The sequence below is a fragment of the Montipora capricornis genome, chromosome 5, assembly GCF_036669925.1.
Source record: "Montipora capricornis isolate CH-2021 chromosome 5, ASM3666992v2, whole genome shotgun sequence".
Lineage (NCBI taxonomy): Eukaryota > Metazoa > Cnidaria > Anthozoa > Scleractinia > Acroporidae > Montipora > Montipora capricornis.
Genome location: NC_090887.1, coordinates 15385231 through 15395230, shown reverse-complemented (window position 1 = coordinate 15395230; position 10000 = coordinate 15385231). Strand labels below are relative to the sequence as shown.

The window sequence follows — 10000 nt, the reverse complement described above, 5'->3', positions numbered from 1 at the left end:
ACCTTATTGCCAGTTTTGGCAACCCAGCTTCGAGTTAAGTCGACTTCTCTTGTGTTGGACAAAAAGCGCCCTAAAAGACGGCTTCAAAGTATTTTTCCTGCGCAAGCAAATGTATTGTTTAATTAAAATTATTAAGTAATTAAGTAATAACAGTGAATCATGTTCCCTCTGTCATAGGCAGAACATTACGTCGACTCTAAACAGTGCTGTACTTCTTATGTTGATGTAAGTGCATCAATTGATTACATATATCCAAGGAACTGTAGTGATAGGGCAAGCAAAAATATTCAAGGGATTCGTCCGTAGCTCTACAAGGTGAGCAGCCTGAGTAAAATATTTATGTCCATTTCCTGTAGGACGCTAATTTTTTACCACAGTATCTGTTTCGTGTTTTGTACTGACAATCTAGCTCTCATTCTTGTGTCTAAGACTGCACCAAATGCTAGCATGTAATTTTTTTTCAATTCAGTTGATCGTTTTGAACTCAGTATGAATTAGGAGTTTTGGATCGTAATCGTAAATTCGAAGACAAATTACTTCCGGCAAGAATTCACGTCCAAATTTGCATGTACTTGAAGATCGAAATACTGTTCCCTGTTGTGCGCTCCAATCCTCACAGAACCCATTTTATAGTAATCGTATCTATTGCAATTATAAACTCAAAAATCTCGTTTAAGGTCGCTCAAACCGGTTTCAACAATTTGGAGGGATGTCTTATTTGTAGGATTAAGCCTACGACACTGTTTCACTTGACGGTAATGTTATGGTACCAAATGAAACGGCAATAATTGCTTTATAACAAGATGGACATATTCATGTGACGTAATAAATAATAAATTAACATGGAAACAAAAAAACCATCTAAGATGCCCTATGTATTGTTTCCGATTGTGAAGGTAGCTATGAAGCTGCTCCAGATAATTTTTTTCAACTTTGCAGAGAGTTTTATCTTTGCCTGATAATCACTCTCCAGCAATATATGGTGTTTTTGGATGCCTTTTTTGTTACCGTGGTAACCTATTACGTCACATTGATGAGTGCAGTTATTGGTGTTTTGTATGGTACCATAACATTGCCGTTAAGTGAAGCAGTTGGGTAGATTCAATCCTTCCCAACAGTACAGTTTTTTGGAAGTGTGAAAACTGGCTTGAGCCTGTTTAAGAGGTTAATATAAAAAAGCGGCTCTATGCCCCAATGGGGAGCATAAGGATTTATGATGATGATGATGAAGAAGTTAAGAAAAGGTGAATAAGGTCGAATATTTATTCTGAGTTTATCAATTTTGTCCGAGTCCGTCAGTAAATCGCCAACTCTAATTATAAAAAGACCAATTTGCCATTCATAATGGAAATAAATTTACCATTACAAAAATATTTCTTCGATACTTCTGCATGCTAAGGATTTTCCTAGTTTTTATCAAGCGCAACATTTCATAAGTAGATTTTTCTTAATTTAAAATTACAGAAGTTTATATCAGCCCGACTGAAGTGTCTTCCAACATGTTGAAACTATTCATTTCTATCGTTTGCTAACTGGTAAGGTAAAGTCTGCTACGAGCCTAGAAGACCCATCAGGCCCATCGGGCTGGCGCTTATCTCCGGTTACTGTACCATGAAGCGACTAGGAGTAATTCAACTCCCCCCTGGGTGGAGCGAGACACCGTGAGAGTGAAGTGTCTTGCCCAAGAACACAACACGATGTCCCCGGCCAGGCAACGCGAGAGCGAGGGCGTGATCCCGCGTGCATTTGCAGCACACGCGCGCTTGGTCGCACTTTTTTTCGCTCTCTGTCCCATAACGGCTATATTTTATCTCTAAAAACACTTTATTGTTTCATTGATTTCCCTCTTCCCTATTTTGCTGGATGAAAACGGATTGTCTGCAGTATCGAAACGCCTGAAACACGGGTCTCCGGATTAAAACATGGCAAGCTTCATTCAAATTTCTCCAAACCGTAGTTGCCGTCAAAATATGTTCTAACATGTTGGTTACTAAAATGAGATCTTTTTGGGTATGTGTACGCTATATCTGATATCTAATTAAGGAAAAAGCATATTGGATAGGGCTTTTGTTTACGCATAGTAACGTTTTCGACGCAGTTTCTGCGACGAAAGGATTCTGCGCCGCTTCAACTTAGAATGAATCATTGTGTATTGGATAGGTTTCCGTGCAAATTTTAAACTCATTTTGTAAGCAAGGCAAAAGTCGTCGACACGGAGCGAGTAATGGAACTCTTTTCCCACTGTGTCTTTAAAAATTCTGTTTCAAACATCAAAACTTTCAAATTTATTCTCTTCTAGAGAGCAGGTTAAAGCGCATCTTTCCAGAAAGAGCAATCATTGTTCTTTTCCCGTAAAAGGAGAAAGAAATGAAATCCATTTATGCATTATATTTATTCATTTGTTTTTGCTTTAGGTCCTTTTCGCTGCTGTGGCATTCCTTTATTATCACTAATTCGTGATGTCCTTGCACCCTTATCGTGACGAGGAGTTAAATCATTTCAAGTGTTTGTCTCTGGTTTTAAATGAATTCCCAAACGCTTTACGTCAGACTTTTAAGACGATGTGGGACACCACCATTGGGCATCGCCCTGGATACCAGCTTTGGGATGACTCCACTGCTGTGAGAAATCTCTTTCTCTCTACAGAGGGAGGGACAACTAAAGTTCCTACCAACCAGTCGTACAATGAGTGGGATTGCACTGCCTTATTCCAGGCTACTATCTATGCAAAATCCTTCAGCATGCGTTACACAACACTTAGTGATTTGTATGTGAAGCCCCGAGCTATTCCTCATGGAAGTTTCCATGGATCTGTGTTGAGCCCAGTAGGTGATAATGCCGAAACCTTTGCACTGGCCATTGATCAGCTTCGGCGTTTGAGGAATACGGTTTGTCATTCCTCTCGCTTGGAGATGGACAAAGCAACATTTGACCAGAACATTCAGTATGCTAAAGAAGCGTTCAAGGCTCTGGGAATTTCAACTGCATCGATTGATGCCTTTGGAAGTTTGACTGCATCTGACTTTCCATAGCAGAAGTCCGTAAGTTGGAACAACAGGTAAGGGACGAGAAGCAAGCACACATAAAATGTTTAGAGAGCAGAAATGCAGATATGGAAAAGATTGAGGAGTCCTTAGCAGCCATAGAACAGAAAGTGGAAAGCCTCACTGCCAGCAAAGAAGAGGTCGCTATGCTAGAGCAAAGGGTTGCGGAGCAGATGAATTCAGCTGAGGAGGGCTTGAGGATGCAACAGGAAGATATAAGTGCGTTAGGAAAGGAGATCCATGAGCTAAAAAAGAAGGAAGAGGAACGAAATACAGAAACAGAAAATAAAGGTAAAAAGAAGGACTAAACTGTTTTCAAGCCTCTTTTTAAAAAGCAGGATATAGCAATAGGCGTAATAAACAACTTACTTACGATGAAAAGATGTCAACAAGACAGACAGATCTTCCGTGTATCAATGAAAACCATACCTTGTGTCGTTAAAAAAAGACACAAGTCACATAAAAATAAACGAGACTATTGCATTACCGCTCGAAACTGCTTGTGCACTTGCCGCGAGGTTCTTCTAGGTTTGTTTTTTACTACAAAAGGCATTCTTAGATTTTTGAAAGTGTCACAACTGTTAACATTTGTAAGACTGCGTGACTGTTTGGAAAGTGATTGGATCGAAAAGTGAAGTCAACATACAAGTTTTCATGTGGGAAGTTTTAAATCCTTTCCTTAGTTCACAAGGACACTTTCTTTTATAAGCGTTGTAATTTAAACATTTCCGAGAGGTACAGTACTTGAAACCAAAGAGAGAAACGATCCTCGCACTTTTCTAGACAATTTAAGCAATTGTGTCAAAATTCAGGTGGTTCCAACGGTGCAATGCTCTACCAAATGAACTATGCCAAGCCACACAGCTGGAAGCAGGTAAATTTGTTGGGCTCATGTGTTTCCGTGAAAGGTTTCAATGAAAGAAATGGAGATAATACATTGAAGTGCGGGCTATTTAACAGTTATAGCGCGAAAACGAGCGCAATATCGCTTAATACTTTTTTGACGAGGTCGAAGGCCGAGTCGGCTAAAATTAGGCGATATCACGCACGCTTGCGCGCTATAACTGTATTATAATTCAAAACATTGATGACAAATGAAAGATTCCGAACTTGTAACATTTGTGAAGCGGCACCGGTACGTCATTTTCCCATTCTCTTGCGAAATTTGCATCTATCTCCGAATAGACGTCATGTAGGCCTGCATCTATCAGTGTATCAGTGTATCAATGTGTTGATTTATTAAGACTAATATCTTCATTTCTTTAGTTATTAAATTTGTTCTACAGCTAAGCAAATCAAAGCCTTAGGCCAATTTGTGAGAAGACGTCACAAACAAATTATCTTTAATTTATGCCGTGAAGAGGAGTTTCTGCGCTGACGTCATCTCAGGAACGTGGCCAATACTGTATAGGGTCTGTCTTGGTTTAAATGACTGCAAATACATTTTGCTACCTCTACAATGCAATGGAAAGGAAACGGGAAATATGTCTGTTAAATTATAATTTCAGTTATGTTCACAAAGTTAAAGATGATATTTGTTCTTACTTCTTAAAAACCTTCTCTACAGTTTACAAAGTCTCAACGAGACAAAGGATATCCAAAAAATAATAACAAGTAAGCAATGTCTGCTTTGTATTTTACTTTGCATTACAAAGACATCAAGCCAACAGTGCCAAGATCTCGTCTTCCTTCAATGGTTCCAAACTTCACTGGCCGACAGAGTGAATGCCAAGAGATCGTGGATCTCGTGAGTTCCGAACATACCCGAATCGTGACGATCTGGGGCTCACCCGGATTCGGAAAGACATCGGTGGCAATAGCAGTGGGGCACCAACTGCAGTCTCGAGGCTTTCCTGTTTGTTTTCTTTCGTCACGAGGACTCCAGACAAAGGCAGGTCTGACATCAAAGCTTTTCAGCCTCGCAAGACAACCCACCACGAGTCAGAGATCAGTACCTCAGCCTCTGGCGTTAGAAGATGAGTTAATCGAAACCCTCGGCAACATTTCAGATTCCCTCGTATTTATTCTTGACAATGTAGACGATCTACTAGAGAGTGGAATTCCAAAAGTAAAAGAAGACGTCCTAAAACTATTTGAAGAAATTATCATGCAAAATGAGAAGATAACTCTGGTGGTGACCACACGAGAATCATTTGAGTTTATGAACTTGAATTTCCAAGGTCACAAATCAATAAGAATAAGGCCACTGGATGATACCTCATCTCATGCTCTAGTTCGGGAATTGGTGCCAAATGCTAGTCCCGATGACTGCGCTAGAATTGCCCAAATATGTGGGTGTGTGCCTCTTGCAATGATGTTAATGTGCTCTCTAGTTTGTGAAGATGATGTTCAAACAAGTCAGTGTTTGAACGAAATCACTGAGTCCGCAACAGAACGTATCGTCGATATCTTAGACAATCCAGATTATCCAGCTAATCAACGAATAAAGTTGCTGTATGAAAAGTCTTTCCTCCGACTTTCTCCCGCAGAAAAAGAAGCATTTGTGTCTTTGTCTGTTCTTCCGGGATGTTTTACCACGGATCTCGCCTCAGCTGTATTGAATGTTACGGGAGTGATTGAGACCAAGAAAATGTTGCAGCGACTCCGAAGAAAATCTCTTCTCGGTTCAAACTCCCACTCTGGAAAATTTGAAATGCATAAGCTCCTTCAGTCATTTGCTAAAGAAGCAGGCCAACAGCGTATGGAAGAAATAGTAGCAATTGCAAAGTGCCGTTTCCATGCGTATTTCATTTCTCGTTTCGACAAATTGAACGATGAGTTTCTAGATGGACATTCCATGGATGCATTCGTTGCATTCTATGAGGAAAAACAGCTTTTTATAGAAAGCCTAGTAGACGGTTGCACAGATCCCAGGATAGCCGAGAATGTTTTTAAAGTTTTGATAAAAGCAGAAATGTTTCTGGACTCGCTGTTTTGGTGTTCCACAGAATCTTATAATTTTATAATATCTACGATTCGGCCTTAAAGTCAGCCAGTGCTCTAGGAAATATACATTACCAGAGGCATTTACTAGTTTCTAAAGCTTTTGCTGAAATTACTTGGGGAGCAGAAGGAAATGCAATGCAACTTCTCAAGAAGGCATATGAAATGGAGTCGAGATCTTGTTCAGGTTCCGATGATGAAAGGAGTAAATACTTGTGTTACTTTGGCATCTGTCAGCTTGTTATTGGCGAAGTTAAGAGCGGGATACAGTGCCTGCTCGAGGCTGTTTCTTTAATGCATGAAATTGGAGAGCAGAAAATTCTAAAGCTCGTTGTTCACCAAGTCATTGCTGTCTATTATCAGTTCTTAAACGACCCTTCTACCTCGACTTACTACTATAACAAAGCACGCAAAGAATGCAACTCCGCGGCAGACGAGCAACTGATTGTTATTCCACCTCTTGGATGCAAAGGAAAAGAACCCAAAAATGAAAAAACGCTTCAAACAAACACTTTTGGCTCGGGTAATTATTGGCCATTGCAATTCCTAGTTATATTTCACATCGGAAAAGCAGCAAAGAACTTCTTTGACACTGACACCCAGCAATTTGTAATCAACCGTGCCCTTCGAATATTAAATGATCTCCAGATAAATTCCAAAACCCCTTTTTATTTGTTTCATTTTTGCGGTAATGTTATGGCACTTCTGGGGTCAGTATTCACAGAAGAGGGAATTGTTGGCGGATCAGGTTTCGAAGATTCCGTCGCACGTCACCAAGCAACACTCGAGCAATTCAAACATAGCTCTTCAGGCCCAGAGGGAAAAGTTGCTTCAACCGTGACCCTTCGTACTCAAGAATGCAACCACCCTCTTGCAAAGTTCTACCAAGACTTCGGTGAATTGCACCAAAGAAAAAAAACTACTCAAAGGCTCTCTATTTCAAAACGTGCGCTCTTGATATCATATTGAGAACAAATAGACAGGAAGTAAATGCATTCTTAGCCCATAGCTACCTTTCCCTTGGGATGACACAGCATTCGATGCGTGATTTTACCTCTGCTCTACAGTCAAAGCAAAGGTCGTTAAAAATACGAATGAAAGTGTTAGGAGAAGATCATGCTAGTACGGCTGTTAGTTACCATTCCCTTGGGGTGACACAGTATTCGTTAGGTGATTTTATCTCTGCTCTCCAGTCTGCCAAACGGGCATTGGAAGTGCGAATAAAACTGTTCGGAGAAGATCATGCAAGCACAGCTGATAGTTACCATTTCCTCGGGTTGACACAGCATTCGATGCGTGATTTTACCTCTGCTCTACAGTCAAAGCAAAGGTCGTTGAAAATACGGATGAAAGTGTTAGGAGAAGATCATGCAAGTACGGCTGATAGTTACGATTCCCTTGGGGTGACACAGCATTCGTTAGGTGATTTTACCTCTGCTCTCCAGTCTGCCAAACGGGCATTGCAAGTGCGAATAAAAGTGTTCGGAGAAGATCATGCAAGCACAGCAGATAGTTACCATTTCCTTGGGGTGGCACAGCATTCGTTAGGTGATTTCACATCTGCTCTCCAGTCTGTCAAATGGGCACTGCAAATGCGAATAAAAGTGTTCGGAGAAGATCATCCAAGCACAGCTGATAGTTACCATTTCCTTGGGGTGACACAGCATTCGTTAGGTGATTTTACCTCTGCTCTCCACTCTGCCAAACGAGCATTGCAAGTGCAAATAAAAGTATTCGGAGAAGATCATGCAAGCACAGCTGATAGTTTTCATTTACTCGGTGTGACACAGCATTCGTTAGGTGATTTTACCTCTGCTCTCCACTGTGCCAAACAAGCATTGCAAGTGCGAATAAAACTGTTCGGAGAAGATTATTCAAGCACGGCTGAGAGTTACCATTTACTCGGGGTGACACAGCATTTGTTAGGTGATTTGACCTCTGCTTTGCAGTCAAAGCAGCGGTCCTTAGACATTCGGATAAAAGTGTTCGGAGAAGATCATGCAAGCACGGCTGATAGTTACCATTTACTCGCGGTGACACAGCATTCGTTAGGTGATTTTACCTCTGCTCTACAGTCTGCCAAACGGGCATTGCAAGTGCGAATAAAAGTGTTCGGAGAAGATCATGCAAGCACAGCCGATAGTTACGATTCCCTTGGGGTGACACAGCATTCGTTAGGTGATTTTACCTCTTCTCTCCAGTCAAATTAGCGGTCGTTAGACATACGGATAAAACTGTTCGGGGAAAATCATGCAAGCGCAGCAGATAGTTACCAAGCACTCGGGGTGACACAGCATTCGTTAGGTGATTTTACCTCTGCTCTGCAGTCAAAGCAGCGGGCATTAGGTGTGCGGATAAAACTGTTCGGAGACAATCATGCAAGGACAGCTGATAGTTACCGTGACTTGGACTCGGGATGAAACATTACTTGTTAGATGTTCTTACCTTTTCTCTGGAGTCTGACCAATAGGTGTTAAATGTTCGTATGAAGCTGTTTGGAGATTTTTGGGAGAAACTTCTTTTGCACTGCTGAAGTTCCTTTTTTTAGATCATGTGGTATGAAGTTTATGATTTCACTTTGGCTTGCATCATGAGTCCATTACCCAGGTGTAAGAATCATTTACCAGGTTTGTCTTTATCAGCGTCAAAGAAGTGTCTATTTTTAGACCAGGTTTTGTGGGAAACGAAAGAATCATTGGCTTGAACGTGACTTCATTGGAAGCCATGTTGGTGTACTGAACAACAGCGAAAAGGTCTTTTGGGAATTTGGATTTATTGTCATTCAACACGCGAGCGAAATTTTGCTTTTATTTTGTACACCAACATGGCGGTCTAATCACGTGAGTGCAAGACAAGAATAGACCAAATCGGGTAACTTAATGATGTACCCAATTCAAAATAACAATACCTGAAACAAAACGAAACGGTCAATTCCCAAAGGGATAATTATGTTATCTTGATATTGTTTCTTGTAAATTTAGTGTCATGTATGCCATTGCACTGCACGCCTCGATTAGCATTGGTGTACACTTTTAGTGTTCAGTGAACTTGAACTTGTTTTGAAGTGAATACGACATTGAGTTTGCCCATTTGCATTGCTTTATTGTTTCTTTTCCCGCAAAACTTGGTTTAAAAAGATACAGTTTTCTGAGGCTGATGGGAACTCGGGTAATTATCTAACTTTTTGGTGATGGACTCTTGCTTACATCCGAATTAATCAGCGTGGTTGTAATATGAATTATATAGGAAACGGTTTGAAGTATAGATCTAAACGCTGCCTATGGCGAAAATTCACTCAAACAATAGAAGAATCAGGTGATCACATGTGTTTTTCGCATTACCACATACCACATTTTTTTTATCTTTCAAGGAAACGGCGCAGATGGTTTCAAGTTTGAATAATTATTCCGAATGTAACTATGCCGAATGAATTACACAAATAAATTGACTGATCTGCATTGCTTAAACATAAGATCGTTTTCATGAATGGCCAGCCCTTATTTGCTGTTTAATTTGTCGTAAAAAAGCCGCGTAAGACTTTCCATTTTGTGGTAACTTGTGAGAGTAAGAAGCCCAAGGAAGGGGAATAAATAACATAACCTTAGGAAGGAGGCCCATACATGTGTCTTATTAGTACTTTGGCGAAGATTCATCATTGGATTTAGAAATACATTGATGAGTGGAGATCTCGCCGGTTGCGCTAGATAACTTGACCTCCGGCTGGCCTCCAATGACAACAGCAAGCTTTTGATATTCAGAAAAAACGGTTTGAAGAAGATCGAGAAAAATACCAATAGACTATTACGCATTCTAATTCATTCTGCATTTATTACAATGTGGTAAATTATATGATTCCGCAAGTCATGCCAAATGACATTCCTCACACTAGCACAGCATTTCAAGGAGTTGTCTTGTGGCATCACTTTGGGCTTGCAACTCGCTAGGGAATAGACTGTGTGTTACTGACCTGTTCCTGCAGGAATTGTGCTTAATTTTACTTACAGTCCTTCTCT

General features: G+C 40.5%; 1 pseudogene; it reads left to right on the top strand.

Annotated features, from left to right (window-relative positions):
* The window catches only part of LOC138049635 (nephrocystin-3-like), a 9371-nt pseudogene extending 790 nt beyond the window's left edge, over positions 1-8581 (top strand).
* The last annotated feature ends 1419 nt before the right edge of the window (positions 8582-10000 follow it).